This window comes from Cheilinus undulatus, linkage group 9 (genome assembly GCF_018320785.1).
Source record: "Cheilinus undulatus linkage group 9, ASM1832078v1, whole genome shotgun sequence".
Classification (NCBI taxonomy): domain Eukaryota; kingdom Metazoa; phylum Chordata; class Actinopteri; order Labriformes; family Labridae; genus Cheilinus; species Cheilinus undulatus.
Genome location: NC_054873.1, coordinates 22,803,216 through 22,826,043, shown reverse-complemented (window position 1 = coordinate 22,826,043; position 22,828 = coordinate 22,803,216). Strand labels below are relative to the sequence as shown.

General features: G+C 38.2%; 1 protein-coding gene across 1 annotated transcript in view; it reads right to left on the bottom strand.

Moving 5' to 3' along the window:
* The window catches only part of megf11 (multiple EGF-like-domains 11), a 131,973-nt gene extending 111,582 nt beyond the window's left edge, over positions 1-20,391 (bottom strand). The window contains exon 1 of the mRNA XM_041794645.1: positions 20,188-20,391. The gene's annotated coding sequence lies outside the window, so the exon portion shown is untranslated. The remainder of the gene's footprint in view (positions 1-20,187) is intronic.
* Between the last annotated feature and the right edge of the window lie 2,437 nt (positions 20,392-22,828).

Sequence of the window (22,828 nt, the reverse complement as noted above, 5' to 3'; positions counted from 1 at the left end):
TGAAAACCTAAACTACTGTAACTACCCAGTGTTTTATTCTTTATATTGCACAAATAAAAACCAAGCCCACTAGCTCCTATTCCTCTAATTTCCCCTCTTGGAAAATGTGCACTGGGGTCCATGGAGGGAGAATAAATGAACAATAGAGTATGGAGTCAAAATAACTAAATAAATAAATGTAGGTATAAAATTTTACCAATTAAAGTATTACAAATGAAAGAAAACAAACTACTTCCTCTACCATGAACTACGTGTACTGCACATGCTCTTTCCTCATACAGTTTTTTTTTTCCAACAAACTAAGATGTCATCTTTCCCTGGTAAGAGCAGAGTCTGCTCCTCACTCATCAATCAATCATGCGCTCGTCCACGCAGAAGCATAAACGTCACACACCCGAACTGTGCACACAGGGTCCCCTTACGTTATATTTGTATTTACTGCAAAAAACTTAATAGAAAGTGGCAAATTGCTTCATTCTGCGGTGAAATTAAGCATTGAGGAAAAGCCCGTGGCTCTGTCACTCCTTCAAAATCACTCTGAATACATCCATCCTGACACAGCGCTTCATACGGCACCAGCTGTACCAAGTTGGCGAGATGGAGAGCAACTTTTAGGACGCAGTCACACTAGTCAATCCGTACCATACCTTAATCCAGTGTCTGTTAGGTGACTGAGCGAAAAAATGTATCCCTTTATCTACTATATTTCCATGATAAACAGGAAAATCACAGTGTTTAAAGTGAGGATTTGGTACGAAAGAGAGGGAGGGAGGGAGGGGGCGAACGAGCAGGATATATATATTGATACATCATGATATACAGTGGCATGTAAAAGTATTTGCCCCCTTTCTGATAGCTGATTATTTTGCATATTTATCACACTTATATGTTTCGGATCATCAAACCAATTTTTATATTTTACAAAGACAACCCAAATAAACACAAAAGGCAGTGTCTGAATGATTATTTAATTTTTTAAGGGGGAAAAAATCCAAACCTATCTGGCCCTGTGTGAAAAAGTAATTGCTCCCCTTGTTAAATCATTAGTTAACTGTGACAAACCACAGTTCTTGGAAAGCTGAGTTCAATTTCCCTGGCCACACCCAGGCCTGATTACCACCAGATTTGTTGAATCAAGAAATTACTTAATTAGAAGCTGTTGGACAAAGTGATGCAGGCTAAAAGATCTCAAAAAGAAATGCATAATGCCACGATCCCTCTAAAACGAGATGGTTCATCTCAAGGGGCTATCCAGTAATAAAGTTACATCCAAAAAAATTCAAGAACAAATGAGGAACAAAGTGACTGAAATCTATCAGTCTGGAAAAGGTTACAGAGACATTTCCAAGGCTTTGGGACTCCAACGAACCACGGTCAGATTCATTATCCACAAATGGAGAAAACTTGGAACAGTGGTGAACCTTCCCAGGAGTGGTCAGCCAACCAAAATGACTCCAAGAGTACAACGACAACTCATCCAGGAGGTCCCAAAACAACCCAGGACGACATCCAAAGAACTGCAGGCCTCACTTGACTCAGTTAAGGTCAGAGTTCCTGACTCAACTACAAGAAAGACACTGGGCAAAAATGGCATTATGGGAGAGTTCCAAGGCCAAAACCACTGCTGACAAAAAAAGAACACAAAGGCTTGTCTCATATTTGCCAAGAAACATCTTGATGATCCCCAAGACTTTTGGAGAAATATTTTGTGGACTGACGAGACAAAAGTTGAACTTTCTGGAAGTCGTGCGGCCCGTTACATCTGGCATAAAAATAACACAGCATTTGATAAAAAGAATATCATGCCAACAGTCAAACATGGTGGTGGCAGTGTGGTGGTCTGGGGCTGCTTTTCTGTTTCAGGAACAGGACCACTTGCTGTAATTGATGGAACGATGAATTCTGTTGTCTACCAGAAAATCCTGGAGGCCAACGTCCGGCCATCAGTTTGTGCCCTCAAGTTCAAGCGCTATTGGGTTATGCAGCAGGTCAACGACCCAAAATACAGCAGCAAGTCAACCTCTGAATGGCTTAAAAAAAAACAAAAAACAAAATTAGGGTTCTGGAGTGGCCAAGTCAAAGTCCAGACTTAAACCCAATTGAGATGCTGGGGTGTGACCTTAAACATGCAGTTCATGATCAAAACCCCTCTAATATGGCAGAATTCTGCAAAGAAGAGTGGGACAAAATTCCTCCTAGGTTCAGGGGGGGAATTACTTTTCACAAAGGGCCAGATGGGTTTGGAACAGGATGTTCAACAGGAACATCAACTATTTTTCCACTGAATAATTGTACCTGAAAGTTCATATTAAGCTCAGCCAGGATATTAATGTTCATTTAAAAGTAAAACTCAGATCTCTTAAGACAGGACCATTTTGCACCATGAGCATTTTTTAAATGTAATGATTTATGTATATCTACCAGAGATCTTCTGATTGCTGCTTAAGTGAAGTTTTAAGCAGAGGAATTTTTGTATTGTCATATTCGCAGTAAATATTTACTCCACCATTTAACACTGAGTTGTTGTGTGCTGACCTTAAGGAATCTAGTCAAGAGATTTGTCTTGGTTTCTGTTGATTCCTTGCTTCACTCCTCTTCACACATCACTTTAAGGGCCCCAAACACATGAATTGGCACCGAGTGTATTGAAGTCATAAAGCCCTTGTGAGTGTTTGTCGCTGCATTTATGGCAGTTTCACTAATGCTGACAGCATGAAGTGCAGCCAAGGCAGCACTGCCTCATACCTGATCTCAGTGGAAATGCACTCCTGGGTACTTCACTTTTTATTACACTGGAATAATTTGAGAGGATCCTGCAAAGGATTAACTTCACAATCTCTCAATCTAAGACCGGACACTGGGACTGTAACACTGCTTAGCTATGGTTATGGGCATTAGCAGTTGCATTCATTTCTAAGGACAGAGGACAGAATGAGTTCACATTATTTTATACAAGATAGGAAGAAGACTCTATCCTGCTTTCGCCCTGGGGCTTTTACTTCTGATTTTCAGGCTGAAAGTGACGACTGGCCAGAAGGACAGAAGACTCAGGTGCAAAAATCATTTATAAGAAGACACTCATATGTATGCAGTCCCAGGAGTATTGGTAAAATTACTATACTTGTAATACACTGAGCCTCCTATCATATATTTCTTAATCATATTATTTAAAGCCTCTGTTCTTGATTACTGCAGGCATGCACTACAGATGAGTCTTGGTTGCAACAATGACAAAAAGATATGTTTCCAGGATCAATAATGGATATAAACAGCTGTTAGAAAATTGTCTTTTCACTGAATGATCATAAAATACTGAAGCAATATTTCTGGTTGTCAAACTCTTGCTGGGTTCAGCTTTCAAAATGTCAACATTTGTAAGTTTTCATTAATTGATCAATATAACTGAAGCTGAAGATGATTGGTCAAACACAAAGAACATCTAAACTCCTCATTGAGGGGTTGAGAAACTTGTGAGGCTATTTTTCTCCAACATTTTCAGTTATTCAATAAATCAAGTGTTAATATTTTAAAATAACTCATTTAGATTCAGATAACAGAAAGACTCATCTGCTGCAGTCCGAGTGTGATTTTATAAAAAGGGGGACAAATTTAAAACAAAAAAAAAAAATGATATTAACGAGTGTTTAAGTTATTGAATAAATTATGGGATGGAAATACATAATTTAGCTCGTCAGACCTTTTCAACTTGGTTGCACTGCATTTGATGTTGCAAAAAGAACTTAGTATTATGGCACTCCTTCACAGTGCATGAACTTATAACCCTTGGCTGAAGCTCGGGGGAGTTATCAGTGATTAGAGAAGTCCTGATAGAAGATTAGAAGAGGTTGCTCTTCAGCTCCATGAAAGAGCTATAGCAAAACATCAACAACACAACTCTCCTGACTGTGATTTCCACTCGGAGTTTGAGACACCTGGGAAATGCTGTGCGTCGTTTAACAGGAGCTTAATTCTGGCCACATGGTTTATTCATGTGGCGACCGCTGATATCACGACTCTCATAAATCACGCAGTGCGGCATGCTGGACGTCCACGCGCTCAGGCAGGGCTCACTAATCTCAACACCATCTTTCATCTGAATAACCTTGCCTTACCGCGGGGCAGGCCAACACCAGACACAGCCCATTGGAGGGAGCCTCCTCCTTATACTTTTATTCCTTTCACTCAGGGCACAAAGACTTTCTTGCAGCCTGGCGGAGCAGACAAACACTGTCCTGTGCCGCTCCCAGGCAGAAGTCTACCCACTCGCAACCACAGGCAATAATAAGAACTCGCTTCACGGACATCAGAGGAGCTAATCTAGTCTAACATTAGCTTTATGAATGTAGAATCAGACACAAGGGAGGAGAGCAGCAGAGCTGGCCGAGCCATCTGTTCAGAAGTGCTTCAAAGAAAGAGCAGGAAATTTAAAACTAATGTGAGTAAACATGATCATCAAATATAGATAATAGAAAAGGGCATACAGCAGCTCTGCCCTCGTTTTAATATGAGCTGTCCTACGTGCCAAACATTAGCACTTTTTTGTAACTAATTGGATTTGGGGTTTTATCTACACAACAGAATCTACAGTCATAAACATGTCACCAATTACAAGATGTAGGCCCACGTTTTCTGTAAGAAAAACTAATTAGTGAAACAACAACACTTAATGAACCAAAATAACAATGTTCCTGATGTCACATAGTTCTGCCTGCTGCTCCAAATAGTCACTATGTTTCACCACATGCTTCTAATAACAAACCCCAGGCATCACAATGACGGCCAAATTTGTTGCGATGCCCTCTGTGCTACGTCTGTCCTCTCTGCACGGCCCGGCTCCGGCCTCCCACTGCCTTCAGGAGAAAGCTCCTCCCCACTCCTTCCACCACACAGACAATTAGCCACCCTGTGACTGATTGCAAGTAATGAGAGCTGCTGGAGAACAGTTGGACTTCTTAGGACAAATTAATGTGTGAATATTAGCATGTAGAACCTTCTGCTCTCCCCCACTAAGAGGACAAAACTGAAATACTCCATTACTCTGCTTCTTTGGTCAAGGGAGCACAAGCATGCATACTAAGCAGTTGAGACAGTTATTACAGTATTTTACAGAGAAACAGAGAGGAGGCAAACTCAGTAAGAGGCATGGTGTGGACAGAAAAACAAATGGAAAAAAATGGTGGCGGGGAGAAGGCATCGAGCAGGCAGGTATAGGGACGCTAGCAGAGCAGCTCTCCATGAAATGCTGAAACAACAGCACGGCTGCCAGGGCAATTTTACAGCCCAATAGTTTCACACCTCAGCCACCAACCCCTTCCAACTCTGAACCTTGTGTCTTCTTTGTGTCTTCATTTATTTTGTGTCAGTGTCCAAGATGTGAGAAGCCAAGCAGTGAGAAACTCGTCCCAAATGTCGCAGGGTAAGCGGTGTGTGAAGTAGACGGGGGGAGGAAGAGAAAAGCCACCGCGCCTGGATGCACGTTGCTTTCCTCTGAGATCTCACGGAGACTGAAGTTGACATTATTCATACACTCAGGGAAAGACAACATTTGAGTGTGTACTTGACAGGAAATAAGAAGCACTCCTTATTTACATAAAAGTAGCAGTGCATTAAAGCTCACGTGAGGAGATTTTAGCAGGTTATGACACAGGCTGAAATCAATACTGACGGTTTTTTATCACCTAAAAAGCAAACAAGACAATCAGCGACAAGACTGATCAGTTCTGTTCAGTCATTTTAATGTTTTAAAACTCAGCTGCAGGGTAGATGTCAGTAAAAAACAGAAGCCACAGCATGCTGATGAAGCAATCTTTGTTCACTTTTTCAACAGCAAAGATTCAAAGTTTTATATTTTAATGTTAACCCATTTAGACCTACGATCGCCAAAGAAGTTGTCCTCAAAAACCTAATTTTAATGAATTTTAACATTTACTGAAATATTCATTTCTCATCCTCTGTAGCAGATAAATTAAATAATACCTGTACACTTAAACTCTTGGCTTTTAAATATAAGTCAGTGCATTTGCCACAAGGTTTAGTAGCATTTGTAACAACCAAAAAGGAAAGAAAAATATAAAATGATTGAGTTTCTCTACTTATGTAGCAGAAATATGATAAACAAACTGAAAGCTTTAAGCTTGAGTTAAGATGTTGTGATTCCATTTGTTATATCTATTTCATATAACTGAACAAAACAAACCTTTTCTCATCCTCACTACTGAATATAAGCCAGTTTTTAATTTAAAAATGGATTTTCATTTCCTTGATGTTAAATTTGAGAATATTAACTTTTTATTAACGTTGCCAAAGAGTTATTTTACTGAGCTTCCCTAGAACACATCACTACAAAACTGTTTTTAACCCATAAGTGAGTGAATTATCTTTTTTTCTGCCTATTTCATGATTCCAACACTGGATTAATACTAGAGCCCGACTAATATGGGATTTTTGGGGCTGATGTCGATACCAATATTGGGGGCTAAAAAAAAGCAGATATCCGATAAATCAGCCGATACCCAATTTCTGGCCGATATATGAAATAAGAACATTGATATACACAGAATATATACTGTACATGAACAAAAATGTGGACATTTGAATAACTAGTTGCATTTATCTTTGTTTATTTCACAAAGATGCAACTTAGATGACATTAAAACGCTGTATAATAGTCTTATACTGTGGATGTGGACAGGGCTTGACATGTACTTTTTTGCTCACTGGCCACCGTGGCTACTTGTTTTTGAAAAGTTACTAGCCACTGAGCATTTCCACTGGCCACAGTTGTGTTGATGGAAACTATGTGTGACATGCCAGATTTCCTTCTTTAATGGATACTAAATTTATACTAATATTAAAACAGTGACTTTTAATCAACTCTATTCAAAAGGTCACAGCAGAGACAATTCTGCAAAGCAAAAAAGTTAATATATCAGCTACATATTGGCCGATGTTGATTAATCTGTGAAACGCTATAATCAGCCTGATTAATTGGCCCGCCAATAAATTGGTCAGGCTCTAATTAATACTTTTAATTAGGTTTATCAATAAATAAAAAATGTAAATCGCAATTAATCTCAGGATACCTGAAGTTAATAGCCATTAATCGCACCCTTTTTATGGCATTCTAAAATTCCACTTTTTTGCATTTAAAAGTGTTTTTGTGCCATTTCCAGATTTTCTACTGTCTTAAACTAACGGTAACTGACTTTATACAGTTTGGATGCAGAGCTGCCTTTATAGCTAGACTGAAGACTTTAACTTGAACTTAACCACGGAAAAAGAAACTTGTTATGAAATGAAAGGAAATAAGTGAGGATTAATAAGGTTTGCGTTTGATATAACAAGGTGCAGATTACTTTTGACTTTTCCACTGAGCTGCCTGTGAGTTCTTGAACTGAAATACAACATAAAGGACCAGTAGTGGGTTTATCTGACATCACTGTGCAGGGAGACGATGTAGTAGCTTTACCAAAGTTTGTTGAAAGGGACATTCAAGAATGCGATTAATCGTGATTGGAAAAAAAGGGGAACTAATTGTATATGGCAGTTAATCACGTTTAATGCGATTAATCTTGACAGCCCTACCTTTAACTCAGTAGTGCATAGATTGAGAACACTTTGCAGGGTGATCTAAGTCAGTAAGTAAGTACACTTTATTTGTATAGCACCTGTCACACAGTGTTAAATTTTGTTGACAAAAACTATGACTAAAATGATCAACAACCTTTTTTCCATAAGAAAGACTAGACTAAAACTAGCCAAAAATAGATCTTTGATGACTTAAACAAGACTAATGTTATTTAGTTTCATCAGACATTAAAAATTCATGATATTTCTCTTACTGTGGGTAAATCTGTCAAACTACAATGCATCTTTAGCTCTCAGTTGTAGAAATCAAGGATCCCAGGTTTGGCAGAGTGCATAGAACACACTACCATGATTTGGCACCAGATTCAGGATCCAAAAAAGTTTAGCAACATGGGAAGAGATGTTCTCTGAGGCAATAATGAGAATATAAAATAATGTGAAATAAAAAAGGCCTGAAGACAGATCTTTGGGGAACACCACATGACAAGACAGCAGATTAAGATAAATATGGATCTGGGCAGATGTGGACAAAAACTGCCCTTTCGTAGCTTAAGCCAGAGTTAGGAATCTGAATGCTACACCCACCAGAAGAAGTTATACATTTTGGTTAAATTTGATGCACACTGCTCATGTTCTTTGAGCTTATGGTCCCTGAGCAAAAACTGATGTATTTTTCTGTTACCAAACAGATGTCTTGTGATTGCCATCATCCAAAGTACTGCTGTAGCTAGCCTCATTGTTGTTCCTCTGGCTCAGGTCGTCTGTGACACTGCTCAAACCAAACTTTTTATTCATTAGCATTTCCATGTTGAGGCTAAAGAGGCTAAAACCAAAACCTTTTTTTAATCACACCTGCCTTCCACAGGTATGTCAGAGAATTATGTCGCAGTTCATCAGTCATTTGTCATAAAAAAAACAAAAAAAACAGTTGAGTTCATCCTAAACGTGCAACTTGCATGAAGGTAGAAGCACGCCAGAATCTCATCTGTTCTTAGAGGTATACACACATTCAAATGGGCATTGAAAGGAAAGAAGGGTGGGATTTTTATTTTATCAGAAAACTACTTCTACGTGCACAGGACAAGATCAGCAAAGAGAGCACAGGTACTGCTTTGTCAACTGGAGGCACCTCACAAAGGACATAAGATAGATCAAAATGGTCCAAAGGTGACAGATTTGAAAGAAAAGAAAAATTCTGATACACAAATCTCTGTTTGTTCTTTGAATATTTTCAAGTGTTTGGTACTGTGAATCAAAATCAAACCTTGTTACAAAGTCAGACACTGGGCAAACCACTCATATACATTTCATAAATAATAAGTTATCAAATATAGACAGTTCTTTTGAAAGTTAAAATGTTGAAAGCACCAGTTTAATCCCTCCCAATCTCTGAGACAACTAAGTACTGTTGTTAGTGAGACAATCAGATATTTTTGTCTGATGAGGAGGCAAATATTCATTTTTTTAATCTAATTTGTCCTTGGGTACTTATAAAGCATGAGTATTAGAAAATTGCCAAGAAAAAGAAAAATATTTTCATACAAAGTAACCCCTTAATATTTTTTATATATACTACACTAGAGTACATTTACTTTTTTAGGGTTTTATTTCACATTGGCAATCAATCAAATGTAGACAAACTGCACAGCTGCTTTGCAAACACATACAAGTCACTGTTGCATACAATCATGATTGTAAATGATGTTATTTTTTTCAGATACAAGCCAATCAGAATAGATGTATTAGCTATTCACTTCCACATCAAAACTGCACATCTCACGTTCCTCTCTAGATCAATGGTTTCTCCCACTGCTGGTGTAGCACATTAACCTTCTGGATCAAGTTTAGTCAATGACTGAAAGAGGAATGACTTCTCATCATGATTATTAAATCTGAGAATTTGCTCCTGCAGCATGTTAAACCGGGATACGCTGCAACCAGGTCTGATCTCAATTTAGTCAAACGAGAGCTCCCATCAACTGGATTTGCATTAAAGATGCATGCCCAATTTTTTGCCACCATGACCTTTTAAATGTCCTTGAATCCACTTGAACAAAATACGCCTACTTAGACTGAATGCATTAAAAAAAGAGAACAAAAAGAGAGGGGTGCTTGTGCCTCTGTTCAGCTGGCTTTATGAATAAACGAGGAAGATGATTAGTTTCCTCACTGACTGGGCAGACGAGGACTCTAAGCTTGCTCAAAACACATGAATCTATTCATGGGCGATATTAAATGTAAATTCATTAGAATACAGAAGAGAAGCGCTACAGCAACCATTCACAAAACTGTAATCTACATAAACTAAGGATGAACAATATTAGATTTTTGATGATATCTCCAAACTTGTTTTAGCCAACACCCATAGATACCAATGTGCCTCTTTTGTAAATCACATCAAGTCTTTCCTTTCGAATTTACCTGTTTGTCTGTCAGTAGAACTTTTGATTTCATACATGAATTCTCTTTTAAAATAAAGGCTGTAAGTAATGAAAAACACAGATTTTGAGTTACATGTGCATTATATAAAGAACGTATTTCTGACAGAGTAAGACCGGGCTTCCTCTGTCTTTTTAAGTGCTACAAACAGTATTATACAGACAGTTAACTCTGTACTGTACAAAATGGAAAGTGAATGATCAAAAATAATAAAAAGAAATGAAGATAATAAAGAAACAAACTTTAGCAGAGGTAAGTTTGTTGATTCTGCTTTAAACTGCCCAAACCTGTGCATACATTCTGCCAATATTGGCAATAGTTTGTATATTGATAATTAACTATTTAAGCTTTTATCTGCTGATACCTATATCCTGCTGATGTATCATGCACTGCTAACACAAAGCATTTCTTTCAGGTTCATTTTAAAAAGATTTAAACCTCTTGGTTCCTCGTTGATGCGCATTACTCGCTTACTTAAAGTGCATGTGAGGAGCTTTCTGTTTGAGTTGATTTTGGCGCCCCCTGTGGATAGAGCCATACCTTTAATATCTTCAATGATCATGCCTTGTTCCTGTATAAGGAGGGTTTTTGTTTTCTTTGCTTGTATGTTTTTAGGGATGCACAATGTTTGCTGATACTGACATTGATATTTACAAGACATTTAAGCCAATATCAATATCGATACAATCAGAATCAGCTTTATTGGCCAAATATACTTACACAACAAGGAATTTGACTCTGGTTAGCTTTGCTTTCAGTGTACATGAATTCAACATTAAATTCAAAAATAAATAACCTGAAAAAGTACAGAATATTAAGATTTAAATATCAAGCTCTTATTTCTATATACAAGTCTGTGTGCACTCATACTCATGTGACATCTAGCCAATCCAACTGTGCGGGACATGGTTAGACTGTGGAAAGTGAAAATCAAGCCAGAGGGAAGACAAACATTTCATTGGAGCCAAAGTAGCACACTTTTTGATCATTTAATTTTAGTAATTGCCAGTAGAATAAAAGGCAGATGCTGAAAATCAGCCAGCTGATTATCAGGTGACCCCTAAACCACATGCCTGAAAATTTGGATTGATTTAGTCCTCTCCTTCGAGTGTCTCATAGATTTATGTTTGATGTACTATCAATAATAAAGAAGAGATCATTAAAAAATTGAGATTTTCTTGTTTTTATACACATTGTATTCAATAACATCAAAGACATATTGTAGTATCTGAGTTTTCTGCAAACAGTCCATCAAATATTCTTTCTCTTTTTAAAATTTCCATCGTGAATTAAACTGAAAAGATCATTGATGTACATGTGGCTATATTTCCTCAGCATGCTTCACTTTTACATCCTTCATTCCACCTCCATTATTCTCCTCACACTCATATGGCAGCAGCAGCAGTAGCAGGAAGGACTGCCGGATGCTGCTGTTGCTGGCGGGGGTGCCAAGTGCCCCGACCCCGTGCTCTCTGGACAGGTCTGAGTGCGAAAGCATCGCCTGCGAGGGGCCAAACGAGACGGGACACATGGCAGGGCTGTGTGTATTATTCATGAGTCGCCCCTGTTGAGTGGGCAGTTATTCAGCATCCAAATCCCAGATGTGGTTCAATCTGTGCTCCATTCACTGTCCTGACTGCTGGCCATTGATCACAAGTAAGGTGCCCGGGTGCTGAATAAGCGAAGGGGCTTTATGTTATAGGGCTCAAAGCGCCCAACTGATAGCACAAAGATCCATCACTATAGACACTGGAAACAGGCCAGAGTTTGCTTGCTGGAACTGATCGGACAGGCTGAGATGCATCTCCTACGTTTATTAAACAGGAGGAGCACAGCATGTGGCAGAGATGTGGCGGTAATACTTTATGTGTCAGGTATCTATGCAACAGAGTGTGTGCAAGAGAGCAGCTCTGTTTCTCGACCTAATCTCACTTCTATACAAACCAGCTGCAGTAACACCATATATACTCAGAGACACACATACACTCACACATAGAGAAAATACTAGGATGCAGCTGCTCTCCAAAAGGTGCCAGAGGCGAGGTATCACACTCTAATAGGCATCAGACTGTTAATGGACAGTTGAGCACGCTGAATCATTTGTCCACTTTAATCATCAATCACATACAGGCAGCCAAATGTGGCACGACCACAACTCTTCTCCTGTCTGCATCTGTCAGAGTGATGATCAGCACTCATTGATCACGCTGCTCTGTGTGTAATACGTGAATAATACCTACCATGCCACGTAGACTTACAGGACTCACTTACAGAGATATGCCTGATGATTGTGTGGCCTCCAGTTCAGGGAAGTGGTTCATCTTCATTATGACATTAGCGGTGCATGATATTGGATTTTTGCCAATATCTGATATGCCGATATTTACAGATTCATTTTAGCAGATAACGATAACAATATTTAAATATGTTTTATTTAACTAAAAATTCAATCCTTTGAACACAGTTTAAGGTTTGAGGATGAACAAAGAAACACATTTTTTTTCTTAAAACAAAAGATCTCAACTTACACAGGTCTGTTGGGCCAGCTTAAAAAGGCCACTAATTTATTAGTATATATATATTTTATATATATACATGGCCAAATGTTACAGTGATATATGCTGATATCCACGGCCAAAATGTCGGATGTAAATATCGACAGAAATTTTGATACCTTCTGATACAGATATCTGCCTTTGTAAACTATCTGACGATACCAGGCTGATAATATCCTGCATCCCTTATCTACAGCTATTAGCTTAAAAAGTTGATATTGCCTGTAAATATTGGCCATATGTACAAAAAGGTTTGTGGAGTTTTAGGCTGGACTAACAGATCCTCATCTGCTAGAGTCTTCGTTCTTTAAATTTCAAAGTGATGACTGATGTTTGTTTCTTTGTCTCTCCTTAATGTTAAAGATCATTGTAAGGAACAGAGTTTTAGGTCCAAACTTGTATAAACGCATGTATTGATATCTGTATCAGCTAAAACTGATTTGTAATTATTAGCATATTGCATATTGACAAAAATCCAACATTATGCATTTCTGACCTCAACAGTTTCATTTTATCTCTCACATTTTCATAAAATGTTACACAAAAATGAAAAGAAGCTCTGACTAAAAACTGACAAAATTTTTTCCATACTTCAATATGTTCCATGTGCAATGTGTTTAAAATGATACAATCTCAATTTTTTTATGATTGATAATATCAAACAAAAAGTACTGAAGATTTGTATTTAAAAAGGATCTGCAAGGCTACTTTTGACCACAACCTGCCACAAGAAAGAGAGGGACAACGATCTTAATAGCAAAAAAACATCAGTGAGCTTTCAGTACCAGTGATATGATGAAATATATTTAAAATTTGGTCTTATTCTTAGTTTTAAGATTAAAGTGTTTGTTAGTTTTGGTCTCATTTCAGTCATTTTTACATTAGTCTCGCTGTAGATGACAAAAACTCATAAACATGTTGGTCCAGTTTTAGTCAATAAAAAGTGTTTTTATGTTAATTAAAACATTTCTTCTCTTTAAATCAACTTACTAAGCCAAATTATGAAACTACTATAATTCAGTTAAACTCTCATAATAATAATAATAATGAACACTCTGCCTGCAGACATCCGTAGCACTCCATCGCTGGACATTTTCAAAAAACGTCTCAAGCACCACCTGTTCACCACAGCCTACAGTCTTCACTAAACCACCCCTCACACCCATCCTACCCATCACATAGTTTGTCCATGTCTAATGTGTTTCAAGCGTCCTAAGGGTTTCTTGAAAGGCGCTATATAAATTCCAGATATTATTATTATTATTATTAATATGAATGTGCTATTTGCTTTTGTTTTATAACAAGTAAATAGCAAGCACATTTATAATCACGTGCAAAACATCAGTACTTCAGTACTATAACACTTCACCATCTGCCTTATGCACCTCAACAACTTGTGCACTTAAAGGCAATGGTTACTTTATTCCTGCTAGTCTTATTGCCACCGTCTGTGCTGTTATATGTGGGTCTTTGTATATTAATGTTTATATTGTTTGGTCTCTGCTTGTTGTCTGATTTTATGTTTATTTCTTGTTTTCGTTATATGCATGTCTGATGTACACTTATACCATCAACCAAATCAAATGAATTAATCAAAATGTTTGAATAATTGAGATTAATTAATCACAGGATTTAAAAGGCGATCAAACATGTATGATGATTAATCGCACTCTGGTGCCATCACATAACCAGCTAAAGCAGCTTTGCAACTTTGATTGTAACACATGTTAAAACTCTCTGTGCTCTTAATTTCTATGATTTTATGGATAAAATCCACATTCTACAGATTAACACCATCCTAGATTGGCTAGTAAGTATCTGCCCTTGGTCTCCTCTAATCCCATTTCAAAAGCTAATGTTGCTAGCTAGTTTTGATGCCATTCAGAAGCATGTTCTTTTGTGATTGTTTTGTAACTATTATTATTAACTCCACCAGTACTGCACACTTTCTCAAACTCTCTGCATATGTGATTAATTTATTACAAAGCCTTTAATTAGAGTAATTTTTCAATCAACTGACAGTGCTTGTTTTAACACGTGTGGTGGAGAAATATGATGGAGTTTGAATGTCCAACACCAACATTTATGTCCCATTTAGCCTCCTTTATAAAAACTGAATTATCTTTCATCAAAGTTTTTAATATCAAACATCTACAGCTCATCCTAGTCAACAAGCATTTTCAGTCATATTTTAAGCACGCAAAATCAACACTGTTCAGTATCATAAGAGATGCCAATGTATTTGTGCAACTTGGACAGTGTGCAGGAGTTTGCCTGCATGTTTTTAATCATACAAAAGTTGGATGCCAAGGACCACTTTTTGCCGCCGTGGCATTATAGTAGGTATCTATGTTGTTTTATTTTACTCTTAAGGTTTGGGGATTTAAACTTCTGGCATTTTAACAAGCCTACTTTCAACACATTTACAATTCAAAGTTTGAACCTGAAGTAACTGGGGTATTCTTTCGTTTATTTAACATCTGTTTAATAAGATAGCATATCCTGTATTACATTGCTCTGATCTGTAAGCCATTTCAGTATTTTTAAATTTAAATATGCCTCTCTTTAAATCAGAGGAACGAATCCCTCACTGTTTCTTGAGACTTTTGCACAGTGACTAAAATACATTTAAACTGATTTTCTCAACATTTAAACTGCCTCTGAACACCTTTTAGATGCCTTCAAATCAACATTAAATTTTAAATGTCTGCATATTTCAGAGAGAACCCTGTTTCAAGGTACCCAGGTACCTCAGTTCTCCAAAGAAAAGATCAGCCTGAATTTAATATGCTCAGTGAACAACTTCAGTTCCTCTACAGTCTAAACAAATGATTAAATCATTCTCAAAGTCCACAGTAATTAGGAATAAAAGCTTGTACAAGTCTGCAAATTTACAGCAGAGAGTAAACTGCATAAAAAGCGTATATGCCTGGCATGGAGAGTGCAGTTTTTGCTGTCTAAAGCATAATGATGAATAATAGGCTTATCAACAAAGCACAACACATCCCAACACGCTGAGATCTTATCATTGCTCATTTCCTCAGCTCGTGTGTTTCCTGTATCTTCGCTGGAATACGTGTTGTGTGTTTCCCTGCACCCTAACTGACAGCCTGCTCATGTCAAAAGACTCAGGCTCTATGGCGGCAGTCCATGCACAAGACAAGAGAGAGAGAGAGAGAGAGGGAGAAAAAAGTGGCAGGTGTAAGCAGATGCATCAGCAGTATTTGCAAAAAGTCACCAATTTCCCACCAGGGACTTGCTTGTCATTAAAACAAACAAGAAAAGAACTGATGAGTGCATTAATCAGAGAGCGGCCGAGCATCGATGAGGAGCTGTTGTCTGTGGTGTTTCCTCCCCAGGAGTGCTTGCACCTGAGGGAGGGGGGATTAACGCAGCTCCACGCCGGCACTCCTGTATCTGAAATCTGCCTGAGCTCATCGTTTCTGCTCCTCGCTAAGAGGCTGTGGCTGGGTATCAGGCTCAGGAAATCTATTCCCCTGCAGAGCGCTGGCTGACCGACATCAATGCCGCACATTGTCGAATTATTAATTAAATGCATGCAAGCATAATCAGATGCAGACATGGTCGGACCTCTGGGAGGGCTCACATTGAATTGAAGCTGAATCTAAATTGCAGATTCTTAATTTTCAATGCCAGCTTGCTTTGCTGTTTTAGAAGCAAAAGCTTGTGGCCTTAAAAATTTAGCATCACTTTGCACTTTGTTGTGATGCAAAACATGCACAACCATGATTTGACTCCACAATGCAGACTCACAAGACGAGAGAAAGTTCAAGGAGTTAAACAAGTCTGCCTTTGCAGGAACAGACCACAGTATAGGAGCAGAACTCTGTTTACATGAACAAATAAATAAGAGGTAGGTTTATGCTGTTACGAATGTTTTTGTCGCCTCTCTACAGACGGGTGAAATGTAAATGCCACAGCTTTCAGAAGTAAAACAAAGTCCAGGTCCTGCCTCCATACATTTCATTAAGTTCTGTTAATGTAGTTGCTATGGCTCCAGGGTGTTTGCTCAATGCTCAGTGCACTTTTGCTGAAATAATAAGATCTATCAGTCAGCTTGCTGCAAAAACAGCTTAATTTGCAGAATAAAGGTCATTCGAGCTGTTACTTTTGAGGGGCTTTGACAGCAAACAGCGTTCAAAACAACAAACTCAAGAGGAAACTCTGCCTTGAAATATTACTGTACACCAAGGTGTTCACATGACGTTATAAAAGCTCCATAAAACTGAGCTAAAAAACAGTTATTTAACTTAGAAACTAGGCAAAAACCCATTCATTATGTCACAGATTGCTTAAGACAGGCTATTAATCACAATGCCATCATTATTATCATAATATGAGTATCTGCAGTTCACTCGCTGAAAAGGTCAGAATTTATCTCAGTAAGTAAGAGAAGTTATTTTTCTGCAAACAAGCTTTAAGCCTGTACCTTTAAGACAGAGCCCTGGGAATAATGTCATGCTTTCAAGATCACATTATTTTTGATGCAGTCAGATGGAGTTCAATCTCAGCTACCTGCCGATTAATTTGTCCCAATTTAGTAAAAAATACACTGTTTTTGGAGAAGTCAATACCAATATTGATATCTCTTATTTATTGCGTTTAAATTGTTATAGCAATATCAAATAATGTTACTGCACACTGCTTTCTCATATCATTCAGGCCTAGTTCCCTTTTATGAATATTTTAGATTATAAGTGGTTTTGTTTCTCTGGTAGGATTTTCGGTTTTAGATATATTTACATGTTTTCCATTCCATTGCTGAAGGCTGGGGGTATTCATCTTTATGTATAAAACAAATGAGGAAAGGGAAAAAATTAACCAAAGTCCTGAATCTAATTTGATGTGCTGCATATCGCTACTCACAGAGCTAACAGCACATCTAGCCTGTGAGAGAAAACCAGTGTTCAACACATGTAATGAAGCACTCTTCCAAATCTTTCAATTCACACGTGATTAAGAGATTATTGAGCCAACATGGGTGCAATGTAGCCACTCATCAAGTGTGTTCTATTGAGTAGTTAAAGATGATTTAGTGTGCCATCTAGATTAAAAGAAATGTAAGTAACTTAAATCTGAAATAGTGTGTCTCATATTATGAAATTTCCAGATAGCAGTGTCTTCCTGTTTGCCAGATATTGTGTCCTTGTGCAGTGAAAAAGCTGTCAGCCGTCTGCAGCCACACTTTCATTAATCAGCGCTAATTAAACGTATTGACTGAGGCAAACATCAGGATTTCAACTTGAAGGGTTTACTAGACTGTAAAGCATGCACAGACACTCGCAAAATCACAAGCAACAAAAAGAAAAAAAAAGGCTCAAGCCACTTATGTGCCCTTGAAGGAGCCGTAGCTTGGAAGAGCTCAGAAAATGAGACAAAGATGACTCTGCTCCATTCTCATTAAATAACGTGAGAATTTTGCAGCACCTCTGTGGCAAACGTCGTCCTTGAGCTCGACTGAGAGCCGAAAGTCACTGAAGTTGAACTGAGTATCAATTTGTTTTCTGGCTGCATGACTGCTCATCGCTGGAAATAAAAGTTATATGAAATCACAGCTTGAACCAGCCCTAAACCTCTGGAGGGCCACCCAAAGTATACAACAACCACCTACAGACAGCAAGTTTCAATAAACGGACACTTTATATGAACTTTGGAGTTCACTGAACATGTTTGAGCACTTTAAAGTGAAGCCATACCCTGGAAGACTGACACTACAGTATGTGGGTGCAATATAAGCTAAATGTAACATCTTTTGACCACAGAATTATTATGCATATGTAGAAAATAATAAATGTTCATTTTTAACTTGTTCATTTTTAACTTTTTCTGTAGAGTTAAAACAGAAAAATCATCTCTGACAGCCATGAGAAAGCCACACATCTCCAGTAAATCAAAGAAAATCTGAAAACTGAAGAAGTAAGTAAACATCTGACTTCGAATATTTAAAAAATGAAAACAATTGGGTTATCTGGAAAAATGCAAACATCTTTTACGCTTGGGTTGACTTGACATTTTGAAGATACAGGTATTAGAAGCCTAAATTATAGCGACACAGAGCAGATAAACAAAAGTAAATGTGAGAAATATAAGACCACATCTTTCCTCGCTGCTTCAAATGATTAAAAATCTTTTCGATTTTGATACTTATCAACCACCCTCTAAGAACAAAGGCAAACAGGAGTATATTTTATTTCTCTACATGGATGTGCAAGGGCTTTTCTTCTAAAAGAGGGAAAATGTAAGACAATAGCATATTAGTACTGGACGTTGTTTATAGACTATACATGTTGCAATTATGCATGCCCATAAAACAAGACTTCAAGAAATAACAGCACTAAAATCTTCATTTTAAATACATGGTTTCAGTGTAAACAGAGTGTCAGGCTCAGGGTCAAAACAGAATCTGTGGCGCTAAAGTGCCGAGGCCCATTTTATGATAAATGACTGTATGACAAATTGCTATAATGCAGGGAAGCCATGCAGAGCCCAGGCTACAATGTATGCAGCTCCAACAGGGCACAACAACAGCATCTACTGTAGGGCTCCAGCTCTATCAAATGAGAGACACAGTGTCTGTGTGTAAGTGTGTGTTACCTAATGTATCTGCTAGTGATTTGATAAAAAATCATTGATTCTACAAAAGCCTTCTCAGTCTGTTTATTTCCCCACAAAGGAAATCAACAGCAGTAATGATTTCATTAACAAGCCATGGTGCAGTTGTGCTCATTGACTGATAGTCTAATGCAAGTTTAATCAGATGCTTTAGCCTGCACTCTGTTGTCATCTAGTGGCTCAAAAGTGAAATAGCAGACAGGCTGTCAGCTTTATTCTGGTAGTAAATCTTAAATGATCTGCACGGATTCAGCATGTATTTTCTCATTTTTGACTTTGAAGGACACTAAATGATGTTTATCAAGAGGCTCATCTTAGACTGACAATTACATAGCTGCACCTTGGCAAAATAAAATAATAACTTAAACCAATATAAGTCATGCTGAATCTGACATAGGAAGCAATAAACAGTCAATAACAGCTAAACTTATCAGAAACAGGGAACTACTTAAAGAAATTAATGAGGCGTACAGTAGCAGTTATGTCAAACGTATCCTTCCGCGCTGTTGTCATTTTGTGCATTATAAGCCTTTAAGTTTCGTTAAAATAGTACTTTGCCAGGCTAAGAAGCATATATAAAGCACATTAACATGGCTGCAGGGGGATTAGAAATCTCTCGGGATGATACAGCCCTTTTCTTTGGCACAGCACTCACATTTCTAAGGGATAGACTCGCCAATAGCCTAATTAAATAGAAAGCACAATTTGTCACATCAACCAGCCAACAACAGCGCTTTCCAAACGGCAAATACACTGCCTGTACTTTAAGTTACTGCGAAGCTGCGTCCACAACACAAATATTCTGTGGGAAAAAAGCAGATTTTCCCGTTAAATGAACATCTGCAAAGGTGTTCAGCAGCACGGACAGCATGGACAGTATTTTAGTATGCTAGCTGCAGTTTCGTTAGCATGCTCTGACGAAGAAATTAAGTCTATTTTCGACAGTTTCACGGTTATACGCATTTGAACTCACCCTTCAGGAGACTTGAGCTGTAAAGTTATTGCCCTCAGGTAGACACCGTTCAGCTGCTCCACGGTGAAACGCGATACTGAATGTTTTATAAGCGTGAAAAAAAGTCAAAAAGAAGGCAGGTTATGAGGCAAGAAGTCTGTGGAGTTGAAACCGGCGTGTTTAAAAAGTGGCATACAGCGAAAGTGAGATGTTTGGGAGAGGGGACTGCCGCCTGCTTCCTCCCTCTTCTCTCTCCTCTACTTCACTGTGGGTGAAGCGCGGCCCACTTTAAACTCTCATGACGTCATGAGCGCTGATGCTGAGGCTGCCCGCTCCCACCCTTTTCATCAATCCCTACTATTCCAACTACAATTTCACAATAATCATTGAAAATGGAATTGGATTCAACTTGAACAGGTACACAACCTGTAAGAGTCTTGAAAAAAGCAGTGCCTTGAGTCTATTTCCGATGTCCATCTGTCTCCTTGCCATATATAGCTGAAACATATGACATAAAATGGCCAAATTGCCTGGAAAGGAGTAATTATTATAATTAGACCCTATATTTTTCTGGAAGAGTGAACACTTCAGCTCTCCTTTCAACCAGAAAGAAAAGATCAAACTAGATCAGGTTGAGCTTTCACTTTAGTATTCAGATGATTGCTGATGTTCAGCCTGTACTGAAATATTTCCTCGCATGGCAATGAGAGATGAAGTTGACTAATGATTGATGGCAGAAAGTCATTGGAATTCTGCAACCAGGCACCTTCATGCCTTTCAATCCTGATACTCCCCTGATGACAAGATACTCTCTTGTATGTTCAAGATTTGGAAGAAGGCTGAATTAATGCCTCACCGTACATTAAACAGAGCTATGGGCATCACTTAGAGGTTTCTTAAAGGTTTCTTTTACTTTCCTAAGTGGCATTAAAAAAAAACCATTAATAGTCTAATCAGTAAACATTCAATGTTTTTCTCACTGTTGGTCGATCCAATACAAATACAGCAATGGCATGCTCTTCCAACAACTATTGTTGTAGCTAAAGCATAGACTATTGGCAGTATAAGAAATAGTCTCTTTGTAAAAAATATGCCAACGAGCTAGTGCCTTAAACCTGCATGCTTTCTACTGTCCAGATGAGGGAGTCTGCACTGATTCAAAATTAAATAGATTGTTTCCCAAGCTATTGTGAAGAGTTGATTTGTCATGGAACAGTCTAAAAGAATCAACGAGGCTTCTATGTGAGCTTCAAAAACAAACACAACCATCAGTCAGGACTGCAGTTTTGAATGGGCCCATTTCATTTTGGCTTGGTCTGTTCTAATCAGAAATAAAACTTTTTCTCCCCTCTTATGTTCTATACTGTCAAAGAACTTGCTGGAATTTTTTCTGTCTGAATTTTTTACCTCACAGTCGGTCAATTTGCCTGCAGGCTACTCATACATTTATTTATTAATATACACACTTGAGTCAAGCATGCTGCTTTTATTGTCCAATGCAAATATGATTGCTTGTTTTGTACTATAGGTCTGTGTTTCTCAGGCTTTCTTCAAAGCTGTCTTTAAAAAAACTAAAGGCCTTTATTTCCTTTAAATGGTTATGGAGACCTTAAAAACACACTTTGACACATTTTTCATTCCACAAAGACCTTGCAAACTGTAAAAAAAAAAAAATAAATAAAATAAAAAATATGACTATTGCGCTGTGCGTAGCCTACTGATCTAAATCTATTCAATTGCTGACCCTGATGCTGTTGTGATCTCAGGATACAGCCTTGATTATTTATGCCGGGATATCACACTTGAAGAAGCTAGATGTCATCCTGGTGGATAGATCTCAGTTAAGCTTGCGTTCATTGTGTGCAATAGGTCATTGTCTTGCTGGAAAATAAATCTTTTCGGAATTCTTTTGCAGACTGAATAAGGTTGTCATCAAGGATTTTCCTATACTTTGCCGCATTCATTTTTCCAGGGCCTAATGCCGAGAAGCATCCCCACAGCATGATGCTGCCATCACCCTGCTTCACATTGGGGATGGTGTGTTTTTGGTGATGTGCAGTGTTTGGTGTTTGCCAAACAGATCATCTTGTCTGATGGCCAGAAGGCACCATTTTGGTCTTATCACACCGAAGAACTTTCTTCCACTTGACCATGGAGTCTCCCACATGCCTTTTGGCATACTTATGTTGAGATTTAATGAGTTTTTGTCAACAACGACTTTCTCTTTGCCACTCTCCCATAAAGCTTTGAGTGGTGAAGAACCCGGGCAACAGTTGTTGTATGCAGTCTCTCCTATTTTAGCTGCTGAAGCTTGTAACTCATTCAGTTGTCTTGGTGGCCTCTCTCACTAGTGTTTTTCTTGCATGGTCAATCAGTTTGTGAAGACAGTCTGATCTAGGCAGATTAACATGTTAACCTGACACGCCATCTGGGAAACCTCTCATACACAGCTGGGAAAACACAGAGGCTTTGAAAAAATCTTCGGAGGGTGATATGATGAACGTTCTGTCTGTCACATCTTTACGGGCCAATCAGAGCAACAAAACATGTGACGTAGCCCCTACCAAGGAGTAAATCCATAGAGAACTGCATAACGCGAACCATGGCAACTGTAGACATGTCAGTACACGACTTTTGTAGTTTTTTAAAAGAAAAAAACTCA